The sequence below is a fragment of the Cryptomeria japonica genome, chromosome 7, assembly GCF_030272615.1.
Source record: "Cryptomeria japonica chromosome 7, Sugi_1.0, whole genome shotgun sequence".
Lineage (NCBI taxonomy): Eukaryota > Viridiplantae > Streptophyta > Pinopsida > Cupressales > Cupressaceae > Cryptomeria > Cryptomeria japonica.
Window position 1 is genome coordinate 765312901 of NC_081411.1, and position 26319 is coordinate 765339219.

The 26319-nt window shown below is 37.5% G+C and overlaps 1 pseudogene; it reads right to left on the reverse strand.

Moving 5' to 3' along the window:
* Positions 1-24918: 24918 nt before the first annotated feature.
* LOC131059954 (26S proteasome non-ATPase regulatory subunit 4 homolog) lies at positions 24919-25461 on the reverse strand (annotated as a pseudogene).
* Between the last annotated feature and the right edge of the window lie 858 nt (positions 25462-26319).

The following is a 26319-nucleotide window of genomic DNA, read 5'->3' on the forward strand; positions in this document are numbered from 1 at the left end:
TATCCACCTTCACCATTTTCTTCTTTTCGCCATCTGTGATAGGAAATTTGTCCCCTGCTTTATCAGGAACACTGCGATCTCTATAGAACAATACCATCTTTCACCATCCCGGTAGCTTCTGCAATGATATCTTCATCCACCATCATCATCTGGGTGCCCACCAAAACTTTTCCATTCTTCCAATTCTTTATGAAATGCTTGGTAATTGTTGGGTCTTTACCACAGAGCCTCTCCATGAAAACACTTAAACCCCCTTCTTGTAGAATCTCCCAAACCTCTTTGTTCTTCTTCCAATCCAAACATGAAGTTGGTTCAAACCTATTTTTGTTTCCTCTCATTTTTCCTTCAAATTCACTGGAATTCCTAATCTTGGCTCTGATATTTTTTCTCTGGTTTCTATTATTGCTCTAAAAAATAACCTAGAATTTGTGCCTTGTTAATATGATATCATTATTAAATAAATACTCAACACCACCGATGTAAACCTTCATCAAAAAATGGGGCAAAGGCATTAGGAATTATGATTAATGATGCCACGTTGCTTCATCTGGATACGGTCTAGTTCGAACAAGGATTTCACCTCACACGCAAGTTTACTCTCACCATTAATGGTAATGATTTTCTCAGATTGGCAAGCAAAGTTGGCTGCCTAGTCAGCACACGAGTTAGCTTCCCTGTAAACATGTGTGAAAACACACATATCAAAGGTTTCACTTATTTCCTTCACAGATTTAATAGCATTGTTTATAGACCAAGATGGCGGGAACACCTTACTCAAACAGTTTATAATATTCAAAGAGTTGCCTTCACACCATACTCTAGTACGAGTGGCTTCCTTTGCTAAAACCATCATATGATAAGCAGCCATGGGCTCAGCAACATGATTGTTTTGACTGCCAATAGGAATACATTTAATGGTTTTGTATTTTCCCCATTCATCCCTTAAAACCACACCCCGCATTGCCTGGGTTACCCTTTGAAGCACCATCAAAGTTGATTTTCATCCAGCCATGAGGAGGGCTTTCCCATTTCACACCTTCTCTAAGATTAGCCTAAAAGATGTCACTTACCTTTAATATCCAATTCTTGAAAATAATATGATATCCTGATCTTTGGGGTTGGCTATTCCACCCATGATGTTGATATTCTCCACCATATTTCATTTGCTTTCTCAAAAATTAAATGAGCCTTAGATGCCTTATCTTTGAATACTCTTTCATTTCTCTCTTTCCATATTCCCCAACAAATATGAGGTAATTGTTGAAATGTGGCAACTGATCAGCAAAGTACTGTACACTCAGCACGTATCCTTGCCAAGGTCTGGGGCCGGGCCGGGCCTCGAGCGGGGGTTTGGGGGCGGTAGCCCCCGAGAAAAATTTTTTTGTCATTTTTATTGATGAAAACCGACATTGTAATAAAACCCTAAAAAGGCCGACTTTGTTTATTGCCCTAAAATGCATGTTATAAGCGGCTGGGATGCTTAAGGCATTGTAATGTTGATGTACTATTTTTGCTGGATAATAAGAAAGATTAGACAACTGTGTATGGTGGACGTAACCCAATTTGGGTGAACCACGTTAAATCTTTGTGTTATCTGTGTCCTATTTTATTTCTTTATCTTTTGTATTTAAATCTACATATAATTGTTAGTTCATATTTGCTTCGGATCTGCTTGAAACCCTAACAATTGGTATCAGAGTGAGGTTTTCTGTGAATTGGAAGGACTTTCAGATTTGAATGGGAGCAATGGAGGATTCCAAATTCAAGGTCGAAAAGTTTAATGGCCAGAATTATCAGTTATGGAAAATGTAGATGGAGGATTACCTGTATCAAAAGGATTTGTGGCGGCCATTAGAAGGAAAGGCAAAGAAAGCGACCACAATGTCAGATGAAGAATGGGACATTTTAGATAGAAAGGCACTGGGATCCATTCGATTGTGCCTTGCACCGTCCATAGCTTTCAATATAACAGAAGCAAAAATGGTTGTACATTTGATGGCGACATTGGCTAAGTTGTATGAGAAACCCTCGACTTCGAATAAGGTATTTCTTATGAAGCGTTTGTTTAATTTGAAAATGAGTGAGGGAGGATCTGTAGCGGAGCACTTAAATGAATTTAATACAATTACTAGTCAATTGTCTTTGGTAAAAATTACCTTTGCAGAAGAGGTTAGGGCTCTCTTGATTTTATGTTCTTTGCCAGAAATCTGGAATAGCTTGGTTATGGTTGTAAGTAACTCTATCTCTGGTAAAAATACTTTGGTATTTGATGATATTGTTGGTGTTATCCTAAGCGAGGAAATGCGAAGGAAAAGCATAGGTGAGACTCCAACATCACCGGGTAGTGTTTTGAATGTGGAGAACAGAGGAAGATCAAAGGAAAGAGAAAAAGGCCCTTGGAATGAGAAGTCACGAGGGAAGTCAAAGAAAGGACGCTCTCAATCTAGAGGAAAGAAAGATTGCTGGTACTGTGGAAAGCCTGGTCATCTAAAGAAAGACTGTTGGTCTCAGAAAAACAAAGAAGGAGAGAAAAATAAAAAAATGACAGTAAGGAAGCTAATATTGCAAGTAATACTTTACAAGATGCTTTAATCTTATGTTTGGATAATGTTAATGATTCCTGGGTAATAGATTCTAGGGCTTCATTTCATGCTACACCCCATAGAAAATATTTTCTAGATTATGTTCAAGGTGATTTTGGACATGTATATTTGGGTGATGATGAGCCCTATCAAATTGTTGGAAAAGGAAAGATAAAGATCAAGTTGCAGAATGGAAATGACTGGTTTCTGCAGGAGCTAGGACATGTTCCTAACTTAAGAAGAAATTTAATTTCTGCAGGGCAACTAGGTAGTGAAGGTTACATAGTTACCTTCTCAGATAGTATTTGGAAGGTCAGTAAAGGATCATTAGTAGTAGCTAAAGGTGCGAAGGTAGGCACATTATATCTGTGTACTGGTAACACTTACTCTACCTTAGCTGCTACAGATAAAGTTACTGTAGGGATAGCAACAATAGATGTTGCAAGAACAGATTCGATAATGTGGCACCATAGGCTTGGGCACATGAGTGAGAAAGGGATGAAAATCATTCACTCCAAAAATCTATTGCTAGGACTAAAGAAGATTGATTTAGAGTTCTGTGAAAACTGTGTTTATGGCAAATAGAAAAGAGTCAGATTTCTCAAGGTTGGGAAAGAGAAGAAGAGTGAGAAGTTAGAGCTTGTGCATTTAGATGTATGGGGATCGGCTCAGGTATCATCTCTTGGTGGCTCTTGTTATTATGTTATTTTTATTGATGACTCAACCAGAAAAACATGGGTATATTTCCTAAAGAAAAAATGGAAAGCTTTGGTTGAGAATGAGACAAGAAAAAGGTTGAAGTGTCTCAGATTGGATAATGGAGGTGAGTATTGCAGAAAGGCATTTGAAGATTACTGCTCCTTAAATGGGATTAGAAAGCAGAAGATAGTTCTAGGAACTCCATAGGAAAATGGTGTGTCAGAGAGAATGAATAGGACTATCATGGAACGCGCGAGGAGCATGAGATTGCATGCTGGATTGCCCTTACATTTTTCGGCAGATGTTGTACATAATGTTGTCTATTTGATAAATAGAGAACCTTCAACCCCTTTGGATGTTGGTATTCCAGAGGAGGCATGGACTGGTAAAAACGTAAATTATTCTTTTCTGAAAACCTTTGGTTGTGAAGCTTTTGTCCATGTTGATAAAGAAAATAGAACCAAGCTTGATGCTAAATCTCATAAATGTACCTTCATTGGATATGGGATAGATGAATATGGCTATCGGTTATGGGATTTTGAAAATAAGAAAATAACTAGAAGTAGAGATGTTATATTCAATGAGAAGGTTATGTATAAAGAACAGATGCAGGAAAAGAAGCATGAACAGAATAAGCAAGAATATGTGGTGTTGGATGAGATTCCTGAAAATGAAATGCCATAGGTACCTGATGCTTAGCAACAACAGAATGTCCCACAAACTCCTGCAAGTGTTAGATGTTCTACGAGGTCAAGTAGACCCCTTGAAAGATTTTCTCCTTCTTTGTATTCTATATTATTAACTAATTCTGGTGAACCAGAAGAATATGAAGAAGCAATGCAGGTGGATTGCAAACAATAGTGGAAGCTAGGCATGAAAGAGGTGATGGACTCCTTGATGAAAAATAAGACTTGGGACTTAGTCCCTTTACCTGCAGAAAAAAGAGCCTTGCCTAACAAATGGGTTTATCAGCTGAAGGAGGAGGAAGGAGGTCAGAAAAGATATAAGGCCAGACTTGTGGTAAAAGGTTTTGCACAGAAAAAGGGTATAGATTATGATGAAATATTTTCTCCAGTTGTAAAAATGACTTCAATTAGAACTGTACTTAGTCTTGTGGCTGCAGATGATTTACATCTTGAACAATTAGATGTGAAAACAGCTTTTCTCCATGGAGATTTGGAGGAGGAAATTTACATGTTGCAACCACAGGGATATGAGGTCAAAGGTAAGGAGAACTTGGTTTGCAGGTTGAAGAAAAGTATGTATGGCCTAAAGCAAGCACCCCGCCAATGGTATTTAAAATTTGATAGTTTCATGGTTGAACACGGTTATCATAGATGTCATTCTGATCATTGTGTATATTTTAAGAGATTTTATAATGTCAGTTATATTATCCTGTTGCTTTATGTTGATGGCATGCTTGTTGTTGGGTCTAACATGCAACATATAAATGATCTTAAACAGAAATTAGCCAGGTCATTTGCTATGAAGGATTTGGGTGCAGCTAAGCAAATTCTTGGTATGAGGATTACACGGGATAGGAAAAATAGAACCTTAAATTTGTCCCAAAGTGAGTATATAACGAAGGTGTTGAAAAGATTTAACATGCAGGATGCAAAAGCAGTTAGTACACCTTTGGCTAGTCATTTCAAATTGACTAAGGAGATGTGCCCAAAGGCACAGGAAGAGGTTAATAAAATGTCTAACATCCCGTATTCATCAGCTATTGGTAGTCTGATGTATGCAATGGTATGCACAAGGCCAGATATTGCACATGCAGTGGGAGTTGTGAGTAGGTTTATGAGTAATCCGGGTATGGAACATTGGAATGCTGTGAAATAGATTCTTCAGTATTTGAAAGGAACTACTATGAAGGCATTATGTTTCAAAGGATCTAATGCTGCTCTAAGCAGATTTGTTGACTTTGATCTAGTGGGTGATATTGATTCACAGAGGAGTACTACAGGGTATGTTTTTACTATAGGGGGAACTGCAGTCAGTTGGATTTCTAGGCTGCAAAAGGTTGTTGCACTTTCAACCACTGAAGTTGAGTATGTTGCTGCTACAGAAGCCAGCAAGGAGATGATTTGGTTACAATGTTTTCTGGAGGAATTGGGTCAAACACAAGAGGATTGCCCATTGTATACTAATAGCCAGAGTGTCATTCATCTTGTGAAGAACTCTGTTTTTCATTCAAGGACAAAGCACATTCAGCTCAGGTACCACTTCATCCGGACTATTTTGGAGGAGGGTCAGTTATGGCTTGAGTAAATTTCTATGTTATCTGTGTCCTATTTTATTTCTTTATCTTTTGTATTTAAATCTGCATATAATTGTCAGTTCATATTTGCTTCAGATCTGCTTGAAACCCTAACAGTAATGCCAACCTCCATAACAAAATTATAGACTTATTCCTTGAGGGGTGATGCCATGAATTAAAAACCTCTTGGACAGATTCTGGAAAGACCCAACTAATATTGAAGTAATCTAGACATTTATCCCAGATGTCAGCAGAGAAGTGACAGTGGAAGAATAAGTGGTTAATGGTTTCTTTATTCTGCATACAAAGAAGACAAACAGTAGGCATACAAAATCCTCTAATTTTGAGGTTATCAATAGTCAAAATTTTATTTTGAAGGACAATCTAGAAAAAAAATTTAATCTTTGGAATTAGGCTTTTCATCCAAGCCTTAGACCAGCTAGGACTCTCCAAATTAGAAAACTGCTAATTATAGAGAGAGGCAACAAAAAATTTACCATTTGTAGTAAATTTCTAGATTAGTTGGTCATCATCATCCACCACCACCATGGAATTCATTATTTTGTTCAAATTACCAAGGGAGGGATCAACTGGGGATAATTCCTTCCACTATCCATCATTCCAATAGTCACCCACCATAGTGCCATATTTGTCCTTACATTGAACCTAAAATTTTCCCCAATCAGAGCTATCACTCAATGGGGAATCAAACAACCAAGAGTCTTCCCAGAATTTAATGAGATTACCTTTCCCCACCTTCCATTTCACACCTTTAACAATTAGATCTCTAGTTCTTGTAAAAAATTTCCAAATGTTAGAGCCAATCGGGATATCTTCAGCATTGAGGAAACTTTGAAGGGTAGGGAATTGTCTTTTATACTTATTATCCCATATCAATTTCCATTCTCCATCAGTGTTATAACCTCTCCATATCTTCTTATCCATGAGAAACTCAATCATGTCTCTAATTCGTCTAGGGCCTAGACCTCCCTTTCTTATAGGTTTACAAAGCTTATTCCATGCAATTAGATTCATTCTCTTCTTTTCCTCAACCCCTATCCACATAAAAGTTCTTTGAATTTTTTCAAGAGCCTCCACAAACTTGGCTGGAATTCTAAAAAGGTTGATGGCATCAAGTGGAATACTCTGAAGAGTAGATTTCAAAAGTTGTACCTTACCTACTTGGTTGAGCAGAGAGCCTTTCCATCCAGCTAACTTCCTATGAAATTTATCCACAAGAGCACCCCAGAAAGTATCAGGTGGGACTTGACATAAAGGGAGCCCAAGATAGGAAGCAGGAAGATTCCCTAGTTGGCATCCCAAAATGTTACTAATCTTTATTTGTCTTTTTTCCGGAGTGTTCATGAAATAGACAAAACTTTTAGACCAATTTATCAATTGACCAGTAGCTATCCCATAACTATCCAAAGCTTTCTTTAAGCTCCTAGAATCTTTCATTGTAGACTTCCCCATAATAATAGAGTCATCCACAAATTGCTTATGGGAGCATACTTGGTCCACCGATGAAGGTTTCAGCCCACAAAACTCTCCTTTCTCAACAAGTTTACCAATAAATCTTCCCAAACATTCCACCATGATAATGAAAAGAACTAGGGATAGAGGATCCCCTTGTCTGAGACCCCTAGAGGATTTGAAAAACGTGGAAGGAGACCCATTGATTAAATTAGAAAAAGAAGAAGAAGATACCAATTGCATGATAACACAGATACTTCTAGATCAGAAACCAAAAGCAGAGAGAACATCCATCATAAATCCCCAGTCAACTCTATCATAGGCTTTAAATAGGTCAAGATTCAAAAGAAAGCCTTTTTTTTAGTACTACAGAGAGTGAATATTTTCATGGACCGTGATTATCGAATCCAAAAAATTTATCCCAAGGACAAAGCCACTTTGTTGGGGAGAAATGATAGAGGGGAGCAGCGTCAAGATTCTAGAAGTCAAAACCTTAGAGATGATCTTGTACAAAGAGTTGCATAGGTTGATATGTCTAAAAATATCCATGGAATCGGCACCCATCTTCTTAGGAATAAGAGTAATGAAATTACCATTTAGTTCTTTCAAAATTCTTCTTGCAGCAAAGAATTCTTTCATAGCATTGGAAACATCACCTCCAACAATATGCCAATACATTTGAAAAATTAACATAGGGAAACCATTCATGCCAGGGGCCTTGTTACCTTCAAAGGAGTTGACAGCTTTCAGAATCTCATCATTGGATGGTATAGAAGTGACATAGGAGTTTTGATCCGCATCCAAGATAGAGGGGATACAGTCGGTAAGGTCCTTTTGATCCTACAGGTCCAATTTTTCTTCCTTAGTCAAGAGGTTGGAGAAGAACTCCAAGGTTGTCTTCCTCATAGACTCTTCATCTTCAATAGTTCTACCATTGACTTTAAGCTGAGATATCCTATTGATGGCCTTGTGTTTCAAAGTGGACATATGAAAGTATTTGGTATTTCTATCCCCTTCCTTCAACCAAATATTTCTCGACCTCTATTTCTATAAAAATTCTTCTTTTGCAATTATGTCATGATATTTCATGAGAATCGTGTCTTCAACCTCTCTAGAGACCTTGGTATAGCCATTATTTTGAATCTCGTCCTAGATATCTTTCAGATCTAAGAGAATGGTATCTTTGGAAGCAAAGATGTTCCCAAAGGACTCCTTATTCCATCTTTTAACATTATCTTTCACAAACTTCAACTTTTTGACCACCTTATACATAGCATTTCCTTCAATTCTAACCTGCCACCATTCCTTGATTTTGCTTTCCATATCCAAGTGTTTTGTCCACATTCTCTCAAATCTATAAGGGAAATGTCTTCTTCCCTTCTTGGTATCATCCATAAAGGATATAGGATAATGATCTGACCCGGCCCTGATATGAGTTGATAAAGAACAGAAATGAGAATTAAACCAATCCAGAGAGATTAAAGCTTTGTCGAGCCTGTCCTGAATTAAGTCTTCACCACTCCTTCTATTAGTCCAGGTATATTTAACCCCTTCCAAATCTAGATCATGGAGAGCATGATTAATGATGAACTCCAACAAATCCAATATGTTGTCTAGATTGGTTTGGCTCCCTCCTCTTTTCTCATTTTCCCTCAAAGGGGTATTGAATTCCCCCATAATAATCCAGATATCTTTAGCAAACTTACTTCTAAATGAGGATAATCTTTTCTAGAAATCACTTCTACTAGTCTTGGTGTTAGGGGCATACACATTAGTCAAGACCCATGAAGTACCCTCTTTCAAATGCTTAAATCTAATGCAGGCCATATTGTTATCTTGAATCAACACTCCTCCTTTTACATTATTTTTATTCCAAAAAGTAGCAATACCTTCTGATGCCCCTTTTGAACTACCACCACTAACTCCTCCATTACTATACATTTTCAAACATTCAACCTTATCCTTAGGCATTTTGGTTTCCTGAATCAAAAAAATATCTGGGTTTTTGTCTCTAATCATACTTTCTATTAAATCATGTTTGTGAGAATTATTCAATCCTCGAATGTTCCAGGAGATAATCTTCATGAATTTTTAGAAATACCTACCTCAAAGATGGTTCTTTGAGTCCCGTCTACTAGATTATTGCTTGTTTCCATGGTCCTCTTCTTTGCATTTGAAAATCTTCCAAGTGATGTATGTTGAGTTCCCACATCCCCTAGTTTGCTTCTGGTATTTCTAGTGATTGTATTATTGTTATTGCTATTATATTATTATTATTGTTCTTGTTCTTTCTTTTATCCTCCATTACTTCTTCTTCCTCTTGCTTTGTCCCACTCTTTCCCATAGCCTTTTTTATATCTTCTTCATTTCCCCATCTTGGTTTATTTTCCTCTAGGAAAGTCAATTTGACATGGACCAGAGAGCTAATGATATCTCTAAGATCCCTTGCTCAAATATATTGTTAGGTTGAGCATCCTGGATCCAACTTGCTCCATTTTCTGACTCAAAAAATATTCCTACTGAGTTAAAATTATCTCCCTCTTCCTTGTTATCTTTGGATTGACTATCTCCCTTATCCATCTGACTACTATCTCGTTTCTCACTCTCAGGTAAATTTTCTTTTGTCATATCATTTTGATTATTTTGACTATTGACATGTGACTTTCTTTCTCCATTGTTATAATCCTTACCACTGTTCTCCTGCTCCTTTTCCTGTTGGGAGATCTTATCTTGCTCTCCTTTCTTCATTTTATTTCCTGATTCTCTGACTAATACCTCCTTGATCCTTCCTACTTGGGACTGTTTCTCCTGATCCAAACCATCAGAAGGAGAGACTTTCAAATAATTTTCAATCTTGGTATTTGGGTTCTTTTCCACCCTTTTCCAAACTTTAGTTTGGGTTTGAGTTTTGGCCACATTGCTATGGAAGTTTTTAGCCTAGTGCCCTACTCTCTTATAGTGAAAACAAGAAAAAGGGATTGATTCATAAACAATATTCTGCATCCATTTGCCAAGTTTTGATTCTATCTCTATTTCATCTAGCATATCCTTCTCAGGCCCAACCCCTACACAGATTCTAGTATAAATAAGTCTTCTTCTGCACGTTGTGATCGGGTCAATGGAGAGAAGCTCCCCAAAAGCATTGGCTATCCTAGCAAACACATCTTCCTCCCAATATTCCATAGGAATCCCAAGTAGCTTTATCCAGACCAGAACTTGGACCACAAACTTATCATCCATGCCCGCATTAGGGTACCATCTCTGGATATACATTAGATATTTACCTATCGACCAGGTACCATTGCAAAGGATTATTTTGTGATGCTCCTCACATGAAAAAGAAAAGGAAAGATGTCCTTTATTCATAGCGACCACATCAACATGTCCTTTCAAATTCCATTTTCTCTTGACAAATCCATGAACAACCTCAATGTTAGGTCTCGCCCCAAAGAATTTTCCTATCAGGATAGTTTCCATTCGAGCAATATTTTGATCTATAATTTGATCTGGAATGGAAATAGAGAACTTTCCCTTAGAAACATTTGATGTATTTTTAACCAGAGGCAAGGACGACTTACCTTTGGGTTTGATACCAAATAGAGAGGACCATTTACCAATGGATCCATTCGATCTGGGAACCCTATCTAGGTCCCCTAAATTCAAAGGGGTCTCGAGATCCTTCCCATTAGATTCTATTCCCTCCACAGGGTCCCCTGAACCACTTTTCGCCTATTGTCCTGATACTGCTCCAGGTTTGTCACCCACCAAGTTTGAATTTTGAAACTAACCATTCACCTTGTCCGCTACAATCTTCTCTACATGTGATCTGGGACCCCTACTTGGGTCCCCCGAATCAAAATGGGCATCGGGATCCTTACCATCTGAACTCTCCCCATCCAAAGAGCTCCCTGGAACGCCTACTACATGTTGTCCTGCTGCTGAACCAGTACTCCCGCCCAAAAAATTTGAATTTTGGGCTCAATTATTCCCCTTCTCCTCTCCACTCCTCTCCATTGATTTCTTGGCTTAATATAGTCATGTCATGATTGTTGTAATGTGACACTTAGACAAAAAAATTGCTAAGTGTTTCCATCAATGCCAAAGGGGGAGTTTGTTGGCTTGATGATGATAGAGTTATAATAGGATGTTTGATCACTTTATTTGTGTTTTCATTGATGGCAACCATGTTTTGTTAGTCATCTAGGCCATCTAGACCAACTGGTATAGCCTAACCAGTAGTGGAATTTGTTAGACAACAAAACTGCTAAGTTGTTGTCAACCGGTAAGCAGGAATAGAGCGATGATAAAGAGACCGATACAAATGATTGGAGAAGAGTTAGAAATTGTGGTTTTATAGGAGTGTTGGAGATAGGAACATGTACCTATGTTCCAAATCGCATCAGCAGATTCAGTGTATTGAGCGAGTTATGATTGGAAGAACAATTATAGTCAAGAAGAACAAAGAACGGGTAAAGCAGAGTTACTTTGATCGGTAACCGGTAGACTTATGTTATGTTTTTGAGTTATGTTTTGTTTGGCCAACATGAGTAAAGTGTAAAGAGAGGGTAAATGTAAAAGGTTTCTAGATTCAATGAATCGAAGGAATTGTTCCAAGGTTCTTAGCCGACTTTACATAGTCTTTATAAGGAGATGTAAGTAGTATGATTTTATGGATCCAGAGTGAGAATTTGATTGTGTGGTTGAAGAAGGAGTTAGGTTTTGATGTATAGTTAGTGATAGAAGCATAGAAAAAGAGGATCTAATTAGGCATAGAGGTGCTAACTTCATATCAGTTGAATTTGTTGTCTTCCTAACAGTTGCAGCAAGAAAATCCTCTAACAAGGTCACTCCTAACAGGGTGTGGTAGGATCGTAGCAGGTCCGAAGGTGAAATCCTCTAACAAAGTGACACATTAGCTTGTGTTTTGAAATCCCTTAACCAGGTAGCTCCTAACAGGGCTAGGTCCTAACAGGCCTTATTATATAGCTCTTAATCAAGCAAAAATACTCTTAACTAGTGTACCCCTAACAAGGTGTTGTATGACCTTAACCAGTCAGATCTCTATACTACAGATAGTTGATCTTTGTTGGTAATAATTACCACTGTGGTTTTTCCCAATTGGGTTTACACATGAAAAATCATTGTGTTATGGTTTGCATGCTTTGTTGGATGTTTTCTTATGTGGTTATATTTCTTGCATGCATATTGATTTTCAAGTTGGTGAAAGTAGTTATCAGATTTATTAAGTTTTTGTTTGCATTGATTTACCCCCCCTCCTAGTGCCTTACAAGTTTATCAATGCTTTTGTGGTTGATTTTTTTAAGTTTCTGCATTACAGTTTCAAGTGTTTTCTTCCAATAGTTTTAAGTTAAATTTGTAAATCTGCTAACCAGTAGATCACTGACTCACCCCCCCTCTCAGTGATCCCTGATTTCAACAGTTGGTATCAGAGCTTAGTTCCTCTGAGGAATCTTAACCACTTGAGGAAGGTCCAAGAGACTGAAACATTGGATTCTGGTTTTTAGAGATAGCTCAGTGTGGCACTTGAGGATCTTGATGTAGCTAAAAATGAGATTTGTACCTTGAAGAAAAACCTGAATGTTTTCTGATGATTTCATTAATGACTTGAAGGATCAAGCGAACAATTCAAGAGATAAGAGGAAATAATTGATGGACAAGATAAAGGAGAAAGAATATTAGATCATGGAATATCAGGGTAAAGCTGATGAAGTTAACAAGCTTGAAAGAGAGAATGTTGTCTTGAAGAATGAGATGCAATCCATTGTAATGAGGCTGACTAAGGAGATTGAGGACTGGAAGAAGAATGAAGAGAATTTGACACAATCATTGAAGGAAATAGATGATGAATGCTTCAGGCTTACCTATGAGAATGATCAGCTGAAGCTTGAGTTGACACAATCAAGGAATAATGGTGAAGAACTTGAAAGACAGATTTCTACCTTAAGAGATGAACTTGCTACTACTAATGACTACAAAGACAAATTAAAAAATAGCTCAACAAAGCTTGATGAGATGTTGTAAAGTCAGAGATATGGAAAGAACATGGGAGGACTTGAATTTGAGAAAGATGAATCCTCCAGATCTGGACAAGGTAATGCAAAACCTGATCTGAAGAAAAGCAAGAATCCTCTGATAAGACAGCCTAATGCTCATAAATTCAATGGTAGATTCTTTACTTGCAATAAATTCAGGCATATGGAGAATCAATGCAGAAGTAGGATGAATAATGGAATGAACAACATGAATAATGTTCCTACCTTTAACAATCAGTGTTTCATATGCAATAATTTTGGTCACAAGTCGAATATGTGTAGAGCAGTAATGAATAACTTCCAAAACAAAAGGTGCTATGCTTGTGGGATGTTTGGACATATCTCTAACTAGTGTAGCATGAGACCAAATCAGATGAACTTCAGACCTATGCAGAATAATGTTGTTTGTCGTGCATGTAACAAAACTAGTCATATTGCAAAGTACTATAGAAGCAAGAACAGTTCTCTGGTAGATAAAAAAAAATTAGATGACAAGGGAAAGGCGAAGGTAGAAGAGATCAGAGACAAACATGAGAAGATGTGGGTTAGAAAAGATGAATCCAAAGAAGAAAATGGGTTTGCACCTAAATCCGGTGCAGGATCTTCATCTGGTAACTAGGGCTTTATTGCTTAGGGGGAACTTTTCATGCAGATTCTAAGAACCTCCTCTTCTATGACCTGCAATCAATTCTAGAAGATTGTAGAAGGCTTAGATTAGATATGCAGATGTTATCAAGAAATTTCAAAGAAGATTTGATGCTCTAATAAGTGACTCTATGAAAATCATGGTAACTGGTTGCCATATTTATTTCAGTGAAAAATTAGGTTTTCAAAAGATAAAAAGGCATTTTACAGCTTCATTTGTCACAATGCGATCAAGCGAATAGTGCAGAGAAGCAGAACAAACTGATTTGGCAATTTCCACAGCGATTTCAGTGACTCTAAAGTGAATTCCAGTGCCTAGTTGTAATTCAGGGTATTTATTTGTTCAGACTATTTGTTTCCGCAAACCCTAAATTCAAAATGGCTTTAGCTTCTGGTATTGCTACCCCTTTGGTGGTTGAGATTAAGGACAAAGCCAAGCTTGTATTCAATAAACATCCTTTTAAGTCTATTGAAGATGATCTGAAAGGTGTATTTTCTTCTGTACCCTACAGCGTGCTTCATAATGAAGATATTAGCGCATACATCCACTGTGAAGCTTGGTAATGTGGATATGTTGGACCTGTATAACAAACACTTGGCAAACAATTTGGGAAATCTCAAACTTGAGTACAAAGTCCTTCAAGATAAGGGTTTTTTGTAGTTTGTTCATTTTTTGTTGTTCGACAAAGCAGAGTGGATTTGGTACATTCTTGATCAAGTTCATGATGAGTTTATATGGCTTGACAGGCCTCACAAGATTACCAAATAGGAGATCTGAGTCGTGACATACCTCAGTGAATCCGGTGAAATACCTAGCCTAAGGAAAGTGTCTAATGACATGGTGTTAGCAACTACTAGTTCCAAATTTGACCACAGAGCAATGACTATCAATGATATTCTAGAGAATGATGTGAAATTTGCATCGATGGTAGTCGGTTTCAAGTTTTACAAGTCAAGAAGGTACAACTCTGCCTCCAGTACTCCTAAATACTCATCCTATTTGATTTTGAAAGAAGATAAAAGGTATGACCTATGCACAGTCCTCCTGAATGAGTTATTAAGCAATTTGAATAAAATTAAGCAAGATAAGAAGCACACTTTCAAATATGGAACTCTTCTTATTGGCTTGGCCTTATATTTCTTGAATGAGATACTCGGTGTGAAAGGAAAGGTCCAATGGGCCTATGATAGACCGGTGGCGATGCAGATTAAAGAGGGATTATGGGGAATTGGAGATGCTACAATGAGAATATCTTCTCTCTATGGATACCAAGCAGCAATGAAAAATAGAGAGAGAATCCCTAAGGAAAATGTGGAGAAGTATGAGAAAACCATTTGCTTCATGGTTGATAAAGATCAATGTCTGGTGGAAGTTATGGAGCCTAGAACAATATGTATTATGACCATGGGGTATGAAGTTGAGTCTATAACTCTCGAGGCATATGCTCAGCACTTATTGAGTCAATTGGTGGACCCTAAGGAAGTGAGATTCAGAACATTCAAGGAGAAGGATCTTAGTTTGTATAAACAATTCACTGCACCTGCTAGAAAAAGGAAAGTTACAAAGATGGTTGAGGAGGTGGCAGGATCAGATGGGATTCACTCGTGAGGAGGTGAAGAAAGTAGGAGAGAGATATGCACAAAAAGAGACCAAAGAGGAAACCAAGAAGCCTAAGATTGATCTGGTTCCCTCCAAGGTTAAACCTAAAGAGACTAAGTCTGCCCCTACTTCGATGGTATCATCTTCAAGAACTAGACCATCCGCAAAAGGTGTATTCAAGAATAAGGAGAATCCCAAGAAGACTTATGTTGTTGTATCTTTGGTGGCCTCTGAGACAGAATCTAAGGAAGAAGCAGGAAAAGCGAAGAAGAAAGGTGAATTTGTCATAGTGGTGAGGAAGTCACAGTCTGGTGGAGCCCAACAAAGCAAGAAGGATAAATCAGAACCTGCCCCTATCGGTAGACCCAAAAGAGGAAGACAGGTCAGGAGACAACTTGATAAAGACCTTGAATCTTGTAAGCACATAGTTTTTCCTCCATTGTCAACAGACCAACTGATAAATGGAATAATTGTTGATGGAAATTTGAAGAATCTTGGAGCCTATTATGCACATCTAGATGAGGGAGTTCAAAGAAAGGTTGAAGAATTTGTAGTTTTATACTTGCATAAATTTAGAAAAACTTTGATTGATTTAGGGTGTATTATCCCTAAGGATCTGTATAACATTATTGATGCAAGAAGACTAACAGCTAGCAAGATTGACAAAGAAATGAAAGAAAGAGAGTTAATAAATGTTTGCACCTATGTTACTCATGATGATGTAAAAACACTTATTGAAGAGGATGACAAGAAAGAGTTCAGAAGAAAGAATAGAGTAAACAGGTTGATGATTGGGAGAGTGGAAGAGGTGAGAAAGAAACAGAGGGCATATGGAAAAAGATAATTGTAAATGATCCCTTATACAAATATGCATATAAGTCCTCTCAGCCGGAAGAAAATCAAAGTGTTTTCGATGGTCAAAAGGATGAAACTCAGACTGAGGGACATCCGGAAGATCAAGGTAACATAAATCCAGATGCTAAGATAGGTGATAACCCTCTGGTGGTAGATAGTACTGCAGCCCCTAAGATCCAAATAGATGATATTGTACTAAGTGGCAACATTGGTGCACAAGATAAAGGGGGTGGAGAAGAGAAGAAGGATGTTGATGGAGCAGAGATAAATCTAGTTGAGGTAGACAAAGGAAAAGGAGTATTTGACTCGGCAATTGTCACTCCTCTGGTTACAGGGACCCCACCTCAGATCTCTATTAATCTTGATGGTCTTGTCCACCTTGGATAGATGTCTCATGTTGAAAAGCTCATGCTCGCAGTTGTTGTTCAAGCTCAGGCTAGCCAGGATCTAGTGAAGTCTGAATCTGAAGATAAGAAGCTCATTTTGATGTTGGTTGATTTTTTGTAGAAGGTGGCCCTAAATGTACAGTCAGATTCTAATATCAGTCCCTTTGGTAAATTGTTGCAATTGATTAACAGTGTAAATACAAATTTTGATTCTTTAGAGAATTCTGCTACTCAGAAAGTTTTGTATAGATTTAAGGATATTAGGATGCAGACATTCTGGAAGTTGATTAAGGATGATAGGGTGAGACTAAATAAGAGACTGCAGATTATTTTTTATGCATTTTCAGAAGGTGGTAAATTATACAAGTCTTATCTAATTTTGCCTAAATTCATTGTAGATATAGACAAGCACATAGGTATTTGCCAGGGAAATCTTGCTAGTATTTCTCAGTCCTTTGATCCCAATGTTGCTTCAACCAATAGCGTGGAAGGACAAATTTTGGCTCTAAGTGATCAGATTTCAAGGCTCAATGTGGAGAAGGATAGGATTTTGAGGAGATTTGGAGAACTTTGGAACCTGATTGCCCCCAGGTTGGTAACCATATTGAGTAATAAGGTAGATTGTATGAAGGAAATGGCTCGACCTATGACATCTAATCTAAAGGAATCAGAAATTCATGTCACTATATTTAGTGCATTCATCTCAGTTTTGGATAACTTGAAGAGTGGGTGGGATACTCACCTAGGATTTTTGAAGACTATTTATGGTGACATCTTCAAGTATTTGTAAATTCTCTAGCAAAGATATTTGTATATAAGTTTTGGTCAACACCCCGTCTTTGGCATTGATGTCAAAGGGGGAGAGGAAAGTTGGAAAATGTTCAGTATAGAAGAGTGGAATTCTTTGTCTAAGGGGAATCCTTAGAAATTCTCTTGATCCGGTATACAGTGCTCAACACTTAGTCATTTTTCATGAGTATTGCCATCAATTCTAAAGAGGGAGATTGTTGGCAATTGACACTTGTCTGGTGGTTTGTGGTAGTTACTAGTGGCTGATTATTGGTTTAGGGTTGTCATTGATGGCAACTCTTCATAGATATTCAATCTGGTGGTTGTATCTCTTCTTATCTGGAAGCAAGTGTTAACCTATAGCTTGTTAACCAGTATTTCAAGAAGAACATCACATTTTTGGTCTGAGAGCATTCTGGTGATCGTGGTGTATTGTATCGTGTTTAGGAAGATTGGGCCGACATAGACATATTTTTTTATTAATGTTTTGGTGATCCACATTTATCTTTGGTTACCCGGTCAAGTCAACATGTGACTACACATTACTCTAGCAGGCCGACATGGTAAATGATCTATTTTGTGATTGGCAGTATACAAGTTTGGTGTGGATGATATTTTTGGTGTATGATATGATTGTATGCGAGTGAGTGGTGATCAAGAATCCATTTTGGCATAGTTTCACATACGCATTCTTGATCTGGTAGCTGACTAAGATAGAGAACAGGGCAGAACAGAGCAGAACAAAGAAGGTGATTCAGTCGGTATGTTTGGCACTCAATCGGAACTCATCCAGGCATTGTAGATGCTACTTTATAGTTCATTCATTATGATTCATCATTGTAACTAAGTTGTAAGGAAGTGAGCCTTCCCTGATGGTTGTAGCCTTTCGGGTTATTGTAAATGAGCATTGGGATCTAGGCAGTGTGCCTGAATGCCTATGCATTCCAATATTATAATATTGTTTTTTCTAGTGGCCATAGTAGAATAATGTTGTGGGTTCAAATCCCACCATGGTTTTTCACATTTGGGTTTTCACATAAAAATCCATTGTTAGGCTTTTGTGGTTGATTGTTTTAAGTTTCTGCATTACAGTTTCAAGTGTTTGCTTATGGTGGTTTAAAGTTAAGTTTGTAAATCTACTAATTGGTAGATCACTAATTCAGCGCCCCCCCCCCCCCCCCCCCCCGCCTCTCAGTGATCCCTGATTTCAACACTCTAAATAGAGGGGTTGCCTCATCTATATGTCATCCTCTAAACAAAGCCAATTATTTTTTCTACCTTTTAAACCCAACTATCAATTGGTCAACCAATCAAACACAATCAAATAAACAATTACATCAATTGTCTAAGTCTCAATGAGTAATTTGACTCGGATACCTTGACTTCATCGGCAATTAGATCAATTGTCTAAGTCTCAATAGATCACTTTGACTCAATTACTCAGACTTTATCTTGTTCAAGTGAAAACTGACATCAAATATCATGCTTTGACTAAAAAAAGGGCAATTCAACCAATTGCACCAGACTATCCAAACAATATTGATCAATTGAACAACATCAATCAAATGCACCACAATACTACACTTACATCGTATCTCCTACATGACCTAAGGGTACTTACTGGCTTCCCATTATTCTCTACTGCTCGCCATTCACCCTCATTCATTCCAAAATCCATCATTCTACCATGCCTAATTTTCTCACAAATTTTGAGAGATTGCCCGAAATTTCAAAATTTCATCCCATCTCTCGAAAGGGCATACCTAACAACCAACCTAGCACATGTTGGGGCATGTACCATGCTTGCTTGTTTTTCTTAGAAACAATGTGATAAAACACACCGTCTCAAAGAGGGTCAAATGTAGACACCTATTTATGGCCACACAATTAAATGAATTTTATATTTGTTTAATTATCATTCATCCAACTATTGATTAAATTCACATTTAATTAATCCTTTCTCCTTTTTCAATTATTAATTAAATTAATATTTAATTAACTCATCTTAACCTTCTTCTCCTATTAATTAAATAAATTAATCAATTTATTTGATTCAATTCGCTTAACCAAATTTAGACAATTAATTAAAAAATAAAGCATATTTGTTTAATTAACCCCCCTCTTGCATTTAAATAAATTAACATTTATTTAAATTTCATCTCTCACATTCAAATAAATAAATATTTATTTAAATTCCTAAATCTCTCACCTACTTGCACTTTCTAGAAAATGCAAGTTGCACACTAACCCTTCTCCTAATCATGTCTAAAACCCTATTATTAGCCAAATAACCCTCTAAGTGTTTGCACATTCCTAAACTAAGGGATTTGTGAATAGGCAATTCTCAAAATATCTAAGGCTCTTACAAAGAATTAAAAGCCTTTTTCCTTTCACAAGCTAACCCACATGGGTCTTTGACCAACCTAACCCACCTTTAACCCTTGCACATTCCCCCACTTCTTGCCTAAAGGCTTATTCCTTAACCCAGCCATTCATGGTAAACCTCAAGTCCCCTCAAGCCTTAAAGGCTTTGACCAGTATAACCCTTTAACCCTTGCACACTCCTTTACCACTTGGATAAAAGCTTTATCCATTAACCTAACCACCCATGGTAACCATCATGACTCTTCAAGCATTTAATGTTTTGTCCCTCTCCTCTCAAGCCTTCCCTTGTTGACACTTATCAACATGTGATGGCTTGAAAGTGAGCACATGGATTAAGGATCACCACTTCCTCAAGCAATCCTAACTCTTCCTCAATCAACTCAATCTCAACCCTTCATTTGCTCATTTTCTCTATAAATAGAGCTCATTCCTTCATTGTTGAGGGTCACACACACACACAAGAGTTGTCCATGCATTGTTATTTTACTTAGATTTTGAATTATTTGTATTATGTTTTAGCTCTTCCACTAGTTGGAATTTCTATTTTACATTAACACTCCATTTGCGAGCTTCATTTATACTTGACATAATCAACCATCTCCCATCCTCCATTTGACACCCTTTTGTTCTAGGCTCAAGTTGAGGGCATACTTTACATAGCAACTGGATCTTGGAGAGGAGGAGGACAATGAAGAGTCATGGCATAGGGAGCATCATGAGGTATTAATATTCATTTTGTTTTGTTTATTTGCTAACTAGCTCCTTGTGATACTAATCTTCTTTGATAATGCTTTGGATGATTGAAATCCTTTTACTAATATGATTTCCTATTGGTTTATGCTAACCTCTATTTTCATAGTGTTTCAAGGATGTATGAAAGTAGCTATAACAACAATAATAATAGAATGATATAGTAACAAAACTAAGGCAGAAACTATAGATCTAATAATAACTATTTGATGTGCTCCTATGATACAAAATTGAGCCTGATCTGACAGGACCATGGCACTGTACGCCCTAGTCTCAAAGATAGTGAGAAGCTGAAAACTGGAAGATTGAATTCTTATTCTAATTGAGCTACCGTGGTAAAATATAAAGTCAACTTAAGAGGACCAGGGCGTCCCTAGAGGACTAGTGCATGGGGCGCCTTGGTCCTTGAGATCCAAGTCCAAATTCTGATGTTGGGTTTGTGTTTGCCTACTAAGATCTCCTGATAAATTGCTCACCCCGATAAAAACCTATAATTGCACCTGTAATCTAGAAAATATTGTGTTTGTGGCTATATAAGGTTTTGCCTTAGTCAAACCCCCTGTTTTGGTGATTTTCACCTCCACAAATAGCCAATATTGTATTGAAAAATGTGTGTGCCCTAGAATCTCATGTGTTTGTAAGATTCCTATGAGCTAAGTGTAGACTAGAGTTCTACCCTATGTTTTGAGGAAAAACCTATAATGAGTGCAATGTAAATGCTTCAAATCATAAATGCAATGTAAATCTAAAGCAATAATATAAATCTGAAAATCAGTGTTATGTAGATCTAAAATTCAATATAGAGATATGAAAATAACATGAAATCATGCCAAATCCTAAGGAAGAGGTACAAGCCAATCAATAGTTGGCGATTCCCTTACCACTCTTCAATATCTCCTAAAGCTTCCATAATTTATTAAAATGTTGATGAAGACTTAATTGATAGATGAATTTATTAATTTGAGACTTCATACAAAGCTACCCTTTCACTTCACAAGGATCTCCTTTCAAATTACTAAATTAGGATCATCAAATGAGGGAAACAAAGTCTTTATATATGAAACCCTAATTTTAATTTTGATAAAAGGTCAAATTAGAATAGATAAAAATTGACACCAAACAGCATTTGAACAATATAATACCACCAATTAAGCTACAGAATTAGGACTAGGTAGTATACTACCTGGTCCGACCAACTTTTTTCTAATTTTCTAGGGATGGGAAATATCATGATTCTAAAGTTAAATACAACATGGTAGGTCAATCCAAGATGGGTAGATATGTGAAAATATGACTTGAAGATTGAAATTAAGACAATATTAGGATTAAAACAAGATAAAATGAAAAGGGGCACACCTAGGGTTAAGGGCCCAATTTTATGATGTGTGAATTAATGAGAGGGGACTTTAAATTAATAATTAAATGCCTAAATAAGCCCTATTAATGCAAGATGAAATGGGAGACACTAAGGTGGGTGCTAACCTAACCATGGAATTGGACAACCTTAGTTAAGGGTGTACAATTTATGATGATACATTTAGCCTCCACTTTAGCGGTCATGTGACACTATGTGCATATGCAAGCTAAAGTATAGAAAAGTAAATATTCATGGGAAAAAGGATATGTCCATAAGATATTGAATGAAGTCCCCAGTTCTATCTGCAATACAAAATTAGAAATTGCATCCAACAAAACCACATTGTTAGTTGAAATCACAAAATCACCTAAAATGCTTACTAAGAGTGATGAAATTCAATGGTAGATATATGCCCCTCTATTTCAACTTGCTATTTAGTATGTTGAAACAAGGTGTCATGTTTACCACATTGAATTGTGAGTTAATTTGATAGTAAATTCTTGCAACAAGGTTTGATACAAGATCAAAATGGATCAAGGATAATTTGGTAAGAAAGGGAACTTAAACACAATTCTAACACAACCAACGGTACAAAAATTAGAGTTTTCTAGCTAAATATGTGAAAGATTAAGTGTGATGCAAAATTGGGGTTCAGAGAAGAGATTACCTTAAATACTAAAAGTGACACAATTCATTTGTCTTATTCATCTTTTTGTCTTATGGTGTAGAGGAAGAGCCCACGTAGTATAAAATTTCATGGCAGCGAACTAAAGTGCCTACTCGAATGGAGAATCTGAGACAGTTAGTCATAGAGGATGTTCCATAGAATGACGTAGGCCCATCAAACGGCATCCTAGTGATTTGTTGTGTTTTGGTTGGTAAATTAGTTGTCAAAACACTAATTTTAATAAGAGCCACCCAAAATGGGAACCATGGTCCCATCTCGGTGCCCTAGTCCACTAGGGGCACCATGGTCCCCTCTAGGTGCCATGGTCTCAGAAAAGGGGCACCATGTGACACTCATGAGGTTAGGACAAGTTTTTGATAATTTTGATGACTTTGATGTTGAGGATAATAATACATGATGTTTGATTTTTGTAGGAGTTACCGTATTTATGGGATCATACCTCAAGTCACACATACAACCATTTGTGGAGCTAGATTCCTCACCTAACATTAGAGAACCTGAGACTTTTCCATGCAATAGGCTTGTGGTGGGTACGTTGCATGCCCGTTATCAAGTTTCATGGGTCAAGGTTGATGGCCTTGATGGAGAGGTGGGACTCAGATACAATTGCATTCTTCCTTCCTATTGGGGAGATGAGAGTTATGTTGGAGGATGTATATTGCATCCTGTGATTATCAGTGAGATGGAGGACTGTGAGATATAAATCACATCACTCACAAGAAGAGAGGAGGAGAAAGAAAATATATTGTATTGGAAAACCCACACCCAGAGAGAAAAGATGTCATATTCTCATCCAATGGCTAGTACATCTAACAGATGTTATCCCACTAGTGAGGAGATTAATGATTTTCATAGTGGAATTGGTCATATGTACCAATGGGTGACACAGTCATATGAATGGAGGACTAACATATGTCATTTGAGAGATGGAGGTGCATCGTATTGTGTTTGCATGGGGACACAGTATGCTAGTGCATCTCTAGGGAGAGTATATATATTATGAGGGGAAGATTTTGATGACTTTCACCCTACTCCAGATCTAGATGTTCAAGCACATCATTTGTATGAGGCTAGTGGGGTTCCTAGTGGATGTTGATATTAATGATCCCCAGTATCATGTGTATCCATGCACGAGATCTTAGTAGAGCGGTGATTTATTATATTGGAGAGTTGTGAGTGATTGTCTATGGTCAAATGATATCATATGGAGACCTTACAGACGGATGGGTGCTTGGCCAGGTCAGCAAGTACAGTTTTGACACGTGCAACAAGACCGACTTCTAGAGGGTATTTACATCTACACCATCATTCCCTTTTATTTTAATAGAGTGATGAGGTAGTTTGGTCTATAGTAGAGAATTCCTACAGTAGTGTAGATCTACATACAACACTCCCGCAGTGTTGTCAGACTAGGAGTGAGACCCAGACCTACTGCATAGGATGTGGAGGTTATAGATGATGAAGAGCAGTAAGGAGGAGATAGGTATGTGCCCCCACTCTAAATTGACGTCAGGGTTTAGCACAATTATGTTAGATGGTGGGAGGAGCTTCCCAGGGGCCATCTCTCCTTTAGACTACCTGAGAGAGAATCCTAATTCTTGGGTGAGACTAGCGGATTCACACAATGAGGATAGAAGAGATGAGGAATATGAAGAGCCTGTTAGTTTTAAATCGAGCAGAGAAAACACATAATAATAAACACAAAACAACAAAAATAATAATAGACACAACAAAGAACTCAAGACACAAGATTAGCGTAGTTCACCATAAAGGCTACATCCACTTAGAAAGTAGGGAGAGTTCTTATTAACCTATATCCAATTACCACATCATACATAGCTGCACAACGGCATATATAGAATCATATTTAGTTGTGAAACAAAGTGTTGGGAGAATCTGAAAGGTCTTGTGACCGTTGGGCTTCACATTCCCAACAATCTCCCTCGTGAAGGTCAACTGACACAGACATGTATGACGACATTCCATGTATTCCCATTCTAAATTCATAACACAGCCAGCCTGCCAGATTTTAGCTTAACGATCTTCTGCTCGCATACACTTCGAAATAATCTTCTCCAAATCATGTCAGACTGAATAAAACTTAACAACTGGACCATATAATTACTATTAACTATGTCTACTACTCTTGTGCTCCCCCGTAACAAAACAATGAGAAGATCACTATTAGCTGGTTCTAAAACAAAATACTCTATAAAATAGACTGCATCACTGAATAATCCACCCTCCAAAAACTTCCCAAACATGGCTCCTCTTTCCAAAATTTTAATTACATCCTCATCTCTATCAGCCGCCACATACACAAACACGACTTCTTTTCCTTCTTTCCTAAGCTCCTCATTTGACTGGCACAAAGCTTCATCGAACAAGCCAAAAAGCTACCTCAAAACAGCATCTGTAGCATTTGGACCTACAGGAACATGTACAATGTGACTATTGTCATTATTGTTTACTACTGCAAGAAGAGCCTCTAATTTTTCTAGCTTCCCATCATCTTCCTCTCCAAAATCCACAATATTTTCCTTTAATTTCTTTCCAATTGCTTCTAATGTCTTCTTATCATCTTTAATAGGACTTCTAGCAAACACTATAATTCTTTTTTGTTGTTCTTTGTTTTGATGGTGTTTAAGTGCCAGCTGAGCAACTTGGATACCAGATGTCAAATTCATCTCCTCGACAACTTCTAAACCATGCATACACGCAATAATTTTTCCAAGATCAGTTGTTGGTGTCACCAATACACGGACATTCTTCCCAGCCAAAGTCATTATGCCCACTGTGTTCTCAGGATTTGACTGGGTTTATGCCCCAAAAATAAGATTAACTATATTTGCTTGCGCCTAAAATCTATTGGGATTGTAATCCCCATTTCTTATCCACTCTGAATTATCGATGCATATCATAGTATCCTCGAGCACCATGGTGGAGGATGAATTAAAGTAGCAACGGAGATGAACTGAATAAAAAATCTCTGAGAAATCTGCTCTGGCCTCAATGAATTTCTCTAAGATTTTCTTTTTTGACAACCCCTCTCTGTTTATAGCTTTTAATCCATACTTACCTTGCCCACAAAGTAATTCTTCAGGTTATCCAAAGCAATTACCAAAATCTAGGACAAATCATTTGCCTCATCTCTGAGACTGGGAAAAGTACACCAAAGAGCACAACCATCATTGTTGCTAACATTTTGATGGGGGTTAAAGTAGTTAATTAGGTCTTCCAGTGGTTGGTAGATGCACATCGATTCTTGGGTGAGAGGAGAGAATGATTCTACTATAATATTCACATTTTCCATTATGGATACCAAATTAATTATCCCGCTCACATAATTTGGGCTACCATGCAAGAGTGCGGATAGACTACCGGGAAATTTCACATCACTAATCCTTTTATTTGAGAAAAGAATTCTGAGCTCAGCGTCTGCCTCTTCACCTCCCAACATTGCTTACTTAGAAGACAATTTGCACTTCAAATGTTCCTATGTAATCTTGACCACCAACAAACTTTCCACAACCTCTTTCGCTGCAAGGGGAATCTTGTAACGGTTGGGGTCAGTCTCCACCAAATGTTGCATAGGCGTCGTCTTTCCCTGCACTATGAAATATTCCCTCAGAGTCTCAGCTACAAAACCCATAGGTTGCGAATGCATATTTGCGAGCCCTATGACTTGCTCTACAATGTCACTATGCTTTGCAAAGGCTTCCACGAGAATGTCAAGAAGTTGCACCTTGGTGAAACCTACCATCATTTTCCACGTGGTCTCCACCTCTAACTCTGCC